At 44.8% G+C, this 12295-nt stretch overlaps 1 pseudogene; it reads left to right on the plus strand.

Moving 5' to 3' along the window:
• Nucleotides 1-9474: 9474 nt before the first annotated feature.
• On the plus strand, nucleotides 9475-11510 carry LOC103747717 (annotated as a pseudogene).
• The last annotated feature ends 785 nt before the right edge of the window (nucleotides 11511-12295 follow it).

The following is a 12295-nucleotide window of genomic DNA, read 5'->3' on the forward strand; positions in this document are numbered from 1 at the left end:
CAGAGCCTGGCGGTAAACCTTCTGCAGTATTATAATCCCAATCAGGCCGGGTCAGTGGATAAGCAGCATCAATCAGTGTCGGGTCAGTAGTAGGGACACCAGTATTGCCAGGAATTAATTTCCTGGCTTCTGTTTGGATATGTTACCTTTCCTCTGTGGTAAACAGGACCTGTAATAATTGATGACAATCATCCCAAGTGGGTTGGTGTGTGAATAAGACAGTTTCTAATAAATTAATAAGCTCCTTAGGATTTTCAGAAAAGGGAGAACTCTGGGTTCTCCAGTTGTAAAGGTCACTAGTGGCGAATGGTCAATAGTCATGGGGCTGGTTGCCAGCCTCATCACGGGGCTGGCAACTCTGAGGGGTAAAACAGTAGAGTCTGGACCCTCCAGTGTTGCTGCCCTTCTACTCCTAGTCCCCTGAGCTGGTACCCCCTGTGCCTGTGAAGAATCTGGTACCAGGGATGCTGGTTCTGGAGGGGGTACCTCCTATGGAGGAGGTGGAGGAAAAATTAGATCTTCTGTGCTGCCCTGTAAGATAGGGTACAGTGATGATACTGATGGTTTGGTTTCAGGCTTAGGTTGTCGTTTTCCATTCTGCAGCTGTCAGCACCTCAGTTTTCTGTAAAGGAAGAAAAGACTTGACCCAAGGAGGGGGGTTATTAACTAAATCTCCCGAGACCACTATGTATGATATTTGATCCAAGTGTCCTACACGCAGTTGAAGAATAATTTTCTCAACCATGTTAATGACAGTGGGATCAAAGGTCCCCTATGAGGGCTATCCCACGTTGAAAGTGGGCCATTCAGACCTGCAGAAAGTAGTTTATCCTTCCTGACAACAACAGAGAGGTTATGGGCTTGAGTCCTAACCTCTCCAAAATGTGCAAGAACCAGGTCCAGGAGTATAGAGGGAGTCTGTCCCATTGTGTCCATCTCAGTCACAGAGAAATAGACAACCAAAGACAAAACAGAGAGCCAGAAAGACACACAGAAGACCAAGCAGCAAATTCCCCCACTCGTGCAGAAAACTGAAAGTAGGACAGTGACAAACTGCCATGCCATGGGAGTGACCTGCCTTGTCCTTTCACAGAAATCAACAGAATCCGGGGCCCTCTGTCCCCTCTGCTGAGGTCTGGATGTCTTCCAGACCTGTGTGGTCATGGTCATCCAGCATGTCTGCTCCAACCGCTCCTGACCACACTGTTCACAAGTGTGCCTCAAGGCTCAAAACAAAAGCTGGGACAGACACAGACAGGCACAATTAGATGCAAACAGACACTTACCAACCAGCCAGGAACCCTTCGGTTCAGGGGTCCGGGGGGGGCGGGGCTTGGGGATCCCGGACGAGCCCCCAAGATGTTGTGCCCAGTTCACGAGACCCCAAAGACCACCAAGGAGCTGACCAATGCAAACACACAAGGGTTCTTTTTATTATTGCAAGCTTAAGCTTGGGCCCACTCTGTCACCGACTCAGTGGAGCTCAGATGTGAGACCCCTTCCTTTGGGAGACAGAGGTTTTTATAGGTTTATTTCAGCAAGTTCAGCAAGTAGGGGGTCTCCAGCCTGGCAAGCATCTGATTGGTTGCATCCCAGTGCCAAACTATTAAACTGCTGCCTTCAGGAAATCTGAAGAGACATCTGGCTTTTAGTACTTTCCTGTCACTGGTTAATTGACCATTGGTGGGGAAGTTGTTCTCTATCTGTTCCCAGTATACTTTTTTTGTGGTTTTTCCCAGAACAGGGTTCAGGGCTGTGTCAATCCCATGGAGGTTTTATCCAAGATGGAGTCACTCAGGTCTCTCAATATTAAATTATAAAATGCTTAGAAAGCAGCATACTAGGAAACCTTCAGAACCTGGAACTTAGAAGAATTCTCAGACATGACACCAAAAACAAAACCTATGAAAGAAGGGAAGGGAAGGGAAAGGAAGGGGAGGGGAGAGAAAGGGAGGGGAGAGAAGAAGGGAAGGAAAGAAGGGGAGAGAAAGGGGGAGAAAGGGAGGGAAAGGGAGGAAAAGGAAGAAGGATTAGGAGGCCTAGGAGGATTTAGGATGTAATGCAACCTAAATTCTAGCACTTGGGAGGGTGAGGCAGGAGGATCACAATTTTGAAGCCAATCTGTGTTATATAGTCAGAACTTGTCAAAAGAAAGAAAAAAAAAAAGAGAAAGAGAAAGAATGGAAAGAAGAAAAGAAAAAAATTTGCTCTGGGAAGGCATCAACAAAAGGATAAAAAAGGGCTAGAGAGATGGTTCAGAGGTTACGAGCACTGGCTGTTCTTGGAGAGGACCCAGGTTCAGTTCCCAGAGCCCACATGGCAGCCAACAACTCTCTGTAACTCCTGTTCCAGGGGATCCTACACCCTCTTCTGGCCTCTGCAGGCTTTGCATGCATGCAGTGCACTTACAGACATGCAGGGAAAACACTCATACACACAAAATAAAAAATAATCTATTTTTGAGACAGGGTCTCCCTGTAGCCCCAGCTGTCCTGGAACGCACTATGTAGACCAGGCCGGCCTTGAACTCACAGAGATCCACCTGCCTCTGCCTCCTGAGTGCTGGGATTAAAGGCATGAGCCACCATGCCCAGCGAAAATAACAAATTTTTTTAAACCCTTTTTTTTTCCTTTGGTCTTTTTGATACAAGGTCTCCCTGTAGTCCCAGCTGGCCTGAAACTTGCTATGTAGACCAGGCTGGCCTCAATCTCATAGAGATCCACCTGCTTCTGCATTCCAAGTTCTGGGATTAAAGGCATGTGCCAGCACACCCAGCTAGGTCAAAATTTTTTTTTTAAAGAATGGAAAAAACAAGGAACAGCCTAGGAGAAAGGAATGCCTAGGAGAAAATATTCACAATATTGACAAAGAGCTTGCAATTCAGTTATAAAATGGGCAAAAACTTTTAGGAAACATTTCCCCAAAGAGGATATACAGAGGGTAAATAAACAGATGAGAGTATATTTACTATCATTAGCCCTGAAAAATGCAAATCCAGGTTGTGAGGATATTTCACTACTCACTTACTTACTTCGGAGAACCACTAAAATTACAGAATAGTGGCCAGTGGGAATGTGAAAAAACTGAATGTCTCCCATTCAAGTGTTGGAAGTATAAATGGGAAAGCCACTCTATGAACTGGCTCAGTATTTCTTTTAAAAACGAAACACACCCTTACCATATGACCTAGGAATTGCATCCTTGGCATCTGTCCCAGATAAATGGAAATTTATGTCCACACAAACATATGCAGGACTATTCATACAGGCTTTATTTATTATAGCCAAAATGTGGAAATGACTGAAGTGTTCCACAAATAGGTAAATGGTTAAACAAATGAGGTGGTATATCCCTATCCTGTGTAAGGGTTAAATGGGGGCCCCACACCCACCCCAAGACATGTGTATATCCTGACTCCTGAACTTGTGAATGTGACTTTATTTGGAAAGTACTTTTTAAAAATATTTTATTTATTATTTTTGTTTTATGTGTATGCATGTATTACCTGCAAGTAGATAAGTGCACCCATGTTGGGCAATGCCTGAGGAGGTCAGAAGAGGCTGTTGGATTCCTTGGGACTGGAGTTACGGACAGTTGTTAGCCGCCATGTGGGTGCTGGGATTCAAACCCAGGTCTTTTGTAAGAATAACCAGTGTTCTTAACCTCTGAGCCATTTCTCCAGCCCCTGTAAAGTAGTTCTTTAAAGATGTGATTATGTTAAATAAATATCTTTTTATTTTTTTTACTTTTTGGTTTTTTTGAGGCAGGGTCTCCCTGTAGCCCCAGCTGGCCTGGAACTCACTATGTAAAAGAAGGTTGGCCTTGAACTCACAGAGATCTGACTGCCTCTATCTCCCAAGTACTGGGATTAAAGAGGTGCACCACCACACCCAGCTTAAATAGCTTTTTTAAAAAAATTCGTGTGTGTGTGTGTGTGTGTGTGTGTTTTATGTGTGTGGATCTGCCACATGTGTATGGATGCCTGCAGATGCTAGAAGAGGGTGTAGGATACCCTGGAGCTGGAAATGATTGTGAGCCTAGGTCACTGAGTGCTTCCATGCAAGAATTCCATTACCTCCTCAACATCTGATATAGAATAGATGTATGTAAATGTTTATCACATGAAAGTGTGCAGAGGACTGCTGCAGAGAAGACAGACTCTGGCCTGCAGCCTAGTGGAATAATCTAGATTGTGTTTTGCTGACATATGTATCTTGCTGGGGCCACTCACTCTCTTTGTGGTTCAAGTACTAAGTATATAAAACCAGCCAACCAGAGGCTATAGCCTCACCATCCTAGAGTGGAATTGCTCCAGGACATCAGTATTGAAAGTCTGGACCAGAGGCAATAATTGCTGTACATCATATAGGTCATTATTTCCCTCCTCTACCCTATTTCCCTATCAGAATGTGAGCTGGAGGGCAGAGATTTTTCTCATTCTTACCCTCCTAGCCCTAGAGTTCACTGAACCCAGTCAAGCATCCTTTGCTGCTGTATTTGCTGATGAATAGGAATGCTCAAGAAATAATAGCTAATTATAATATGAAGGAGTTTGTCTTTAAGAAGGTGTTAAGTGAGCAGTGAGTAAAATACTTAGATGAGTGCCTTTCCCATCCTAATGCTGAACAGGCACATGCACACCACCTCATCCCACCCAATCTGCTATTTAAATGAATCAAAGACCACTTCTAGGAATAAAGCCTAAAGATATACTAACATACAACATTAAGAAGAAGGGACTGGAGAGATGGCTCAGCAGTTAAAAGCACTGACTGCTGCTCTTCCACAGGACCTGGGTTTGGTTCCCAGTACCCACATGACAGCTAACCATCTGTGTAACTCCAGTTCCAGGAGATCTGATGCCCTCTTCTGGTCTCCAATAGGCATTGCATAACATGGGTACATGCACATATATGCAGACAAAACATACACATAAAATAAAAATACATAGAATATTTTAAATTGCCTTATCTTGGGACTGGAGAGACGGTTCAACAGTTAAGAGCACTGGCTGCTCTTGCCAAGGACCTGGATTTGGTTCCTAGCATTCACATGGCAGCTAATAAGCATCCATAACCCCGTTTCCAGGGGCTCTGGTGCCCTCTTCTAGCTTCCCCAGGCATTGCATGGCACAACTACACTTAAATACATGTAGGCAAAATACATACATGAAACAAATTAAATTTTTAAAAAATTAAAATTTGCTGGGCGTGGTGGTGCACACCTTTAATCCAGCACTTGGGAGGCAGAGGCAGGTGGATCTCTGTGAGTTCAAGGCCAGCCTGGTCTACATAGTAAGTTCCAGGACAGCTGGGGCTACAAAGAAACCCTGTCTCAAAAAGACCAACAAAAAAAGAAATTAAAATTTTAGGCTAGACATGGTGGTGCACACCTTTAATCCCAGCACTCAGAAGGCAGAGACAGGAGGATCTCTGTGAGTTCCAGGCCAGCTGGGACTACAGGGAGATCCTGTCACAAAAAGACCAAAAAAATTTTTTTTTAATTTTTAAAAAGAATTCACATAGAAGCCAGGATTGATTCAGTATGCCTATAATCCCAGCCCTCAAAAGATTGAGACAGAATTGTGAGTTTGGGGTCAACCTAGACTGTGTAACCAGACCCCATCTCTAAATGAAACAAAGGAAACTAGGGAGGGAGGGAAGGGGGAAAGAAGGGAGGGAAGAAAAGAAGGAAGGAAGGGAGGAAGAAAGGGAAGAAAGAAGAAGGCAGGGAGGGGGAGGGAGGGAGGGAGGGAGGGAGGAGGGAACTACCAGTGGAGGCAACATCTTGACATGGCTGAGGCTTGGTTTATTAAATGCCTCCTGATGGGGTCAGAGAAGGTTTGAATGTAAACCCTTGATGAGAGATGTATTAGTTATTTTCCTCCTTGCTGCAACAAAGTACCTGGCAAAAGCAACTTTATTTTAGCGCACAGTTTAAAGGTACAGTCCATAATGGTGGGAAAAATTTAAGGGCAAGAGCCTGAGACAGCTGGTTACATTGTATCTGTAGTCATGAAGCAGAAAGAGATTGCTTTACCCTTTGTATTCCTCCCAGAACTCCAGTATATGGAATGGTGCCTCCCACATTTAGGATGGACCTTCTCACTTCAATTAATCCAAAATGGTTTCTTCCAGATGTGGGCCAGGGTCTAAGTATGCTTCAAAACTTCCTAACTAATGCTTTGGGCTTCCTTACTCTTTCTAAAGCTTCTTCCCCGAGTGATTCTTGCCCCAGAAGGCTGACCTCCACCCCCTTACCTCAGGCAGCATGGCTTTTGCTCCTTCTCTTCCTCCCTTCCAGGTAGCTAAGAGCTTGCTACCTGGGGTTTTCCTTTTAAAGTCTAACAAATTTTCCTTGAGCTTCCATTCTTCCATTCTTTTATTAATGAGACTAAGAACTCCAAGAAGGGACCCTGATTTCCCAGGTATCATATGATGGCTCTATAAGATGTCCAGTAACACTTCTTTCCGCTTTTTTTTTTTTTTTTTTGAGACAGGGTCTCCCTATAACCCTAGGTTTCCTGGAACTCACTATGTAGACCAGGCTGGCCTCGATCTCATAAAGATCTGTCTGCCTCTGCTTCTCCAAATGCTGGGGCTAAAGGCATGTGCCACCAAGCCCCAGCCTTTCTTGTCTTTTAATTCCTTAACTGGCAGAGAAAACAAACCTGTTCTGCACCCCTAGATGGTATTACTGTTACATGGCTATAATCCCAGCATTCAGGAAATGGAGGCAGTATGATCAAGAGTTCTAGGCCAGCCTCAGCTATTTATCATGTTTGAGGCCAGCCTGGACTACATGAAATCCTGTCTCAAAGCAAACTAAAACAAGACAGCAATAATCTAAGTATGGTGGTTCACTCTATAATCCCAGCACTTGGAAGGCTGAGGCAGGAGCATTTGAGGCCAGCCTGGGTATGGACCTGTCTCAGAAAAAAACAAAAGCAAACAAATGAAACAGAAGGCAGGGGCTAGGGACACAGTTCAGTCCACAGAGTTCTTCCCTAGTATGCGCAAAGCCCATTCGATTAGATTCTCAGGTATGCTGACTCATACCTATAATCCCATGAGAACATAACAAAATAAAATTAAAACCCAAGCAGCACAGTCTCTAGACTCCTTCTCAAAGCATACACAAATGCAGACCCGCACAGGCACAGCACCAGACACAAAACCTAGCAAATAGCAAGGCTCCCAGCTCCTCATCTTCTACCCAGTCTTCTTCCCTCCATCTCCTCACTCTTCTCACTCCAGTCTAGCTTCTCTCCCACCCCCTAAAGTCCTCAGAGCTGCACAAAGCCAATCACAAGGAAAACCTTGCTGTGCTTTTAGGCCCTTTTTGCCTCTGGGCCTCAGATCTGCTAGTGAGAAATTAGAGATCACCAGTTTCCCTGAGGAGGGAAGAGGATTTAGCATCCCACACTGCCTCCCCTGTAATTAGAAACATTATAATGACAACTAACATCTGTTCTGTGTTTTATATACCAAAAAGAGTGAACACATCGCTCACTTAGAACCTTTCAGTGGTTTTTCCAATCATTCTTAGAATAAATCTCAAATGGCTTTGGCAAGGACTCCCAGGATCTAGCTCCAACCCATACTCCGCCATCCTCATCCTCTCCCACTCTGCCCATCTCCAACTCTCCACAGACACAAAATGTACCCGTCAGTTCAGCCTCAGGAAGGAAATACCTCTATTTCCTTTGCCTGAGTCAGTTTCCACCACACTGTCCAGTACCAAACTATTAGTTTCAGGTAGCCATTGCAAATTGAGGAGAGTCATTTGTGTAAAATACACATGCCAAATTTTGTAGACTAAGTTTATAAGCAAAAATAACTTAGTTTATCATAATAATATCATTTCCTCCAAGACAGGTTTTCACTATGTTGCCCAAGCTGATCTCAGAACTGTGGTCTCAGATGGTCCTCCTGCCTCAGCCTTCTGAGCAGCTGGAACTACAAGCACATCTGTCATCATTTTGAAATGATATTTTAGATATATGTGTAGATTTATATGTTTAGATATATAAGACTGAATATGCTGAGAGTATCTTAATACTATATATACTTCCTTTCTTCCTTTTTTCTTTTCGGTCTTTTTGAGACAGGGTCTCCCTATAGCCCCAGCTGGCCTGGAACTCACTGTGTAGACCAGGCTGGCCTTGAACTCACAGAGATCCACCTGCCTCTACCTCCCAAGTATTGGGATTAAAGCTCTACCTCCCAAGTACTGGGATTAAAGGTGTGTGCCCCCATGCCCAGCCTTTTTTTTTTTTTTTTTTTTGAGACAGGATCTCACTATATGACTCAAGCTGACCTGGAATTTGCCATGTAGCCCAGGCTATTGCAAAGCACAATCCTCCAGCTTCAGCCTCTTGAGTGCTGAGATTGTGTGTATCATCAACACCCCCATTTTTCTATATATTTCCTGTCCTCATGGACACACAACTCCTCCCACTATCAAGTTTCTATGCTACACTGTTCCAATAAACCTACATTAACAAATCGTTTATTATTGTTTTTAGTTGTGTGTGTGTGTGTGTGTGTGTGTGCGTGTGTGTGTGTGGTGCATATACATGAGTGGGCCAGAGCAGGATGTTGGGTGTTTTCCCTTATAACTCCCTCTGTGTTATCTGCAGCTTGCCGGTTCATCCCTCCCCGCTATGTCCTGATCTTCTTTACATTTCTCTTCTCTCCTCCTCCTTATTTATTTATTTATTTATTTATTTATTTATTTATTTATTTATTTATTTATGTGTTCTCCCTGTAGCCCCAGCTGGCCTGAAACTCACTATATAGACCAGGTTGGACTCAATTTCAGAGAAATTTGCCTGCCTCTGCCTCCTGAGTGCTGGGATTAAAGGCATGCACCATCACGCCCAGCTCTTTCATTTTTTTTTTTGTGTTTTTTTTTTTTGGTCTTTTTGAGACAGGGTCTGCCTGTAGCCCCAGCTAGCCTAGAACTCACTATGTAGACCAGGCTGGCCTTGAACTCACAGAGATCTGCCTGCCTCTGCCTCCCAAGTGCTGGGATTAAAGGCGTGCACCACCATGCCTGGCTTCGTTTTTTAGAAAATAATTATGAGACATAATAGCATTAACAAATACATTTTCCCTCTGTTGTGAGAATTATTTTCCTGGGAATACTAAGCAATACTTATTCCCTTTTAAGGTTCTAGTGTCAAGCCAATGTTTGATTAAAGTTTTACTGGGGAACCAATGAATTTACTGAGCTTACTTACTTCCTGAGATCTGTAAGTAAGCACTGACTTACTTACTTACTTCCTGAGATCAGATTCAGGCTGCCAGGCCACCTCTACCTGCTGAGTCATCTCACCAGTCTCCACCCCACCTTTTCTTTTGTACAAGATGTCAAGAGTCAGAGTCACCCCTGCAGTCTGGGTGCCGCGTGTGACTTGGACACGGTCCAGGCCCACCCTGCTCTCTACGACTTCATGCTTTCCCCTCAAGATGCCTAAGGAAGTGAACCCTGGAGAGGAGGAGGTGGAGACCTTTGCCTTTCAGGCAGAAATTGCTCAACTCATGTCCCTTATCAGCAATACTTTCTATTCAAACAAGGAAATTTTTCTTTGGGAGTTGATCTCTAATGCTTCTGATGTCTTGGACAAGATTCGCTATGAGAGCCTGACAGACCCTTCCAAGTTGGACAGCAGTAAAGAGCTGAAAATTGACATCATCCCCAACCTTCAGGAACGCACCCTGACTCTGGTGGACATAGGCATTGGCATGACCAAGGCTGACCTCATAAATAATTTGGGAACCATTGCTAAATCTGGCACTAAGGCTTTCATTGAGGCTTTCCAGACTGGTGCAGACATCTCCATGATTGGGCAGTTTGGTGTTGGATTCTATTCTGCCTATCTGGTGGCAGAGAAAGTAGTGGTTATCACAAAACACAACGATGATGAGCAGTATGCCTGGGAGTCCTCTGCGGGTGGATCCTTCACTGTACGCGCAGATCATGGTAAGCCTATTGGTCGGGGCACCAAAGTGATCCTTCATCTCAAAGAAGACCAGACAGAGTACTTGGAGGAGAGGAGGGTCAAGGAAATGGTGAAGAAGCACTCACAGTTCATAGGCTATCCCATCACTCTCTATTTGGAGAAGGAATGGGAGAAGGAGATCAGTGATGATGAGGCAGAGGAAGAGAAAGGTGAAGAAGATAAGGATGATGAGGAGAAGCCCAAGATTGAAGATGTGGGAGCAGATGAGGAAGATGACAGTGGCAAAGAAGAAAACCAAGAAGATCAAGGAGAAATACATTGATCAGGAAGAACTGAACAAGACTAAACCCATTTGGACCAGAATTCTATAAGAGTCTTACCAATGATTGGGAAGACCACTTGGTAGTCAAGCACTTCTCTGTGGAAGGTCAGCTGGAATTCAGGGCATTGCTCTTCCTCCCTTGGCAAGCTCCCTTTGACCTCTTTGAGAACAAGAAGAAGAGCAACAACATCAAACTCTATGTCCTCGTGTGTTCATCCTGGACAGCTGTGATGAGTGATACCAGAGTATCTGAATTTTATCCATGGCATGGTTGACTCTGAGGATCTACCCTGAACATCTCCCAAGAAATGCTCTAGCAGAGTAAAATCCTGAAATTCATCTGCAAAAACATTGTGAAGAAGTATCTTGAGCTCTCCTCTGAACTGGCAGAAGACAAAGAGAACTACAAGAAATTCTATGAGGCATTCTCTAAGAATCTAAAGCTTGGAATCCGTGAAGACTCCACCAACCGGCGACGCCTCTCTGAGCTACTGCGCTATCACACCTCTCGGTCTGGAGATGAGATGACTTCCCTGTCAGAATACGTGTCTCACATGAAGGAGACATAGAAGTCCATCTACTACATCACTGGTGAAAGCAAAGAACAGGTGGCCAACTCTGCCTTTGTGGAGCATGTACGGAAGTGGGGCTTTGAAGTGGTATACATGACTGAGCCTATTGAGTACTGTGTGCAGAGCAGCTGAAGGAGTTTGGTGGGAAGAGCCTGGTCTCTGTGACCAAGGAAGGCCTGGAACTTCCAGAGGATGAGTAGGAGAAGAAGAAAATGGAGGAGAGCAAGGCCAAGTTTGAGAATCTCTGCAAGCTCATGAAGGAAATCTTGGATAAGAAGGTTGAGAAGGTGACAATCTCCAAGAGGCTTGTGTCTTCGCCCTGCTGTATTGTGACCAGCACCTATGGCTAGACAGCTAACATGGAGCGGATCATGAAGGCATAGGCACTTTGAGACTATTACCCCATCGTAGAGACCCTATGGCAGAAGGCCGCTGTTCGAAACCACTCTGCTAGCCTCTGGTTTCTCCCTCAAGGATCCCCAGACCCACTCCAACCGCATCTACTGCATGATCAAACTAGGCCTGGGCATTGATGAAGATGAGGTGGCAGCAGAGGAGCCCAGTGCTGCTGTTCCTGATGAGATCCCCCTACTTGAGGGTGATGATGATGCATCTCACATGGAAGTAGATTAGAGTTCCCACCTGGAAGCCCTGCCCCCTTGTATAGTCCTCCTGTGGGCGGCTCCCCCAGCACCTGACCCACCCACCTCTCTGCTGCTGTCTTAGTGGTTACTCTCCTGTCTTTGTTGGTGTCTTAAGGCAGGAAAATCCCCTCCCTCACTAAATAGCAGGGTTGGGTCTTGTGTATTGTGGCTTTTTGTTTTTATTTTGTTCTGAAATTAAAAGTATGCAAAATAAAGAAGATGAAGTTAAAAAAAAAAAGACGTCAAGAGTCTTTGTGAGGGCAGGGGATACAACTCAGTGGTGGAGTGATTGCTTAGTAAAAAAGCCCTAGGTTCAGTGGGGCTGAGGGGAGGCAAAAAGGGAGACTGTGAGTTCTGAATGTCTATGAGACATCCAAGTGGGGTTGGGGCTATCAAGCAGGCACCTCAATATGGGTACTGGGAGGAAAACCCTGACAACTGGAGATCCAGATGTGATCCAAATCTGGATGACATCAGTATATGGATGAAAGACTCCAGGCTAGGAAGGTAGCTCAGTGGTAGAGCACTGGCACACTTGCCTAGTATGAGCAAGGCCCTGGGTTTGATTCCCAGGTACCACCACCACTATCACCATCAACAACAACGATAAAAGAAAACTGGGCACAAAGACACATGCCTGCAATCCTAGCCCCGAGAGACTGAGATGAAAGAGGAGTTCAAGGTCATCCTCCAGTACGGAATGAGTTTCAGACCAATCTCAAAAAAGAAAGGGAGAGAGAGGGAGGGAGGTCTGGTAAAATGACATGGCTTCAAGCTTCTTAGGAGAGC

The sequence above is a fragment of the Nannospalax galili genome, unplaced genomic scaffold, assembly GCF_000622305.1.
Source record: "Nannospalax galili isolate Female #2095 unplaced genomic scaffold, S.galili_v1.0 scaffold944, whole genome shotgun sequence".
Classification (NCBI taxonomy): Eukaryota; Metazoa; Chordata; class Mammalia; order Rodentia; family Spalacidae; genus Nannospalax; species Nannospalax galili.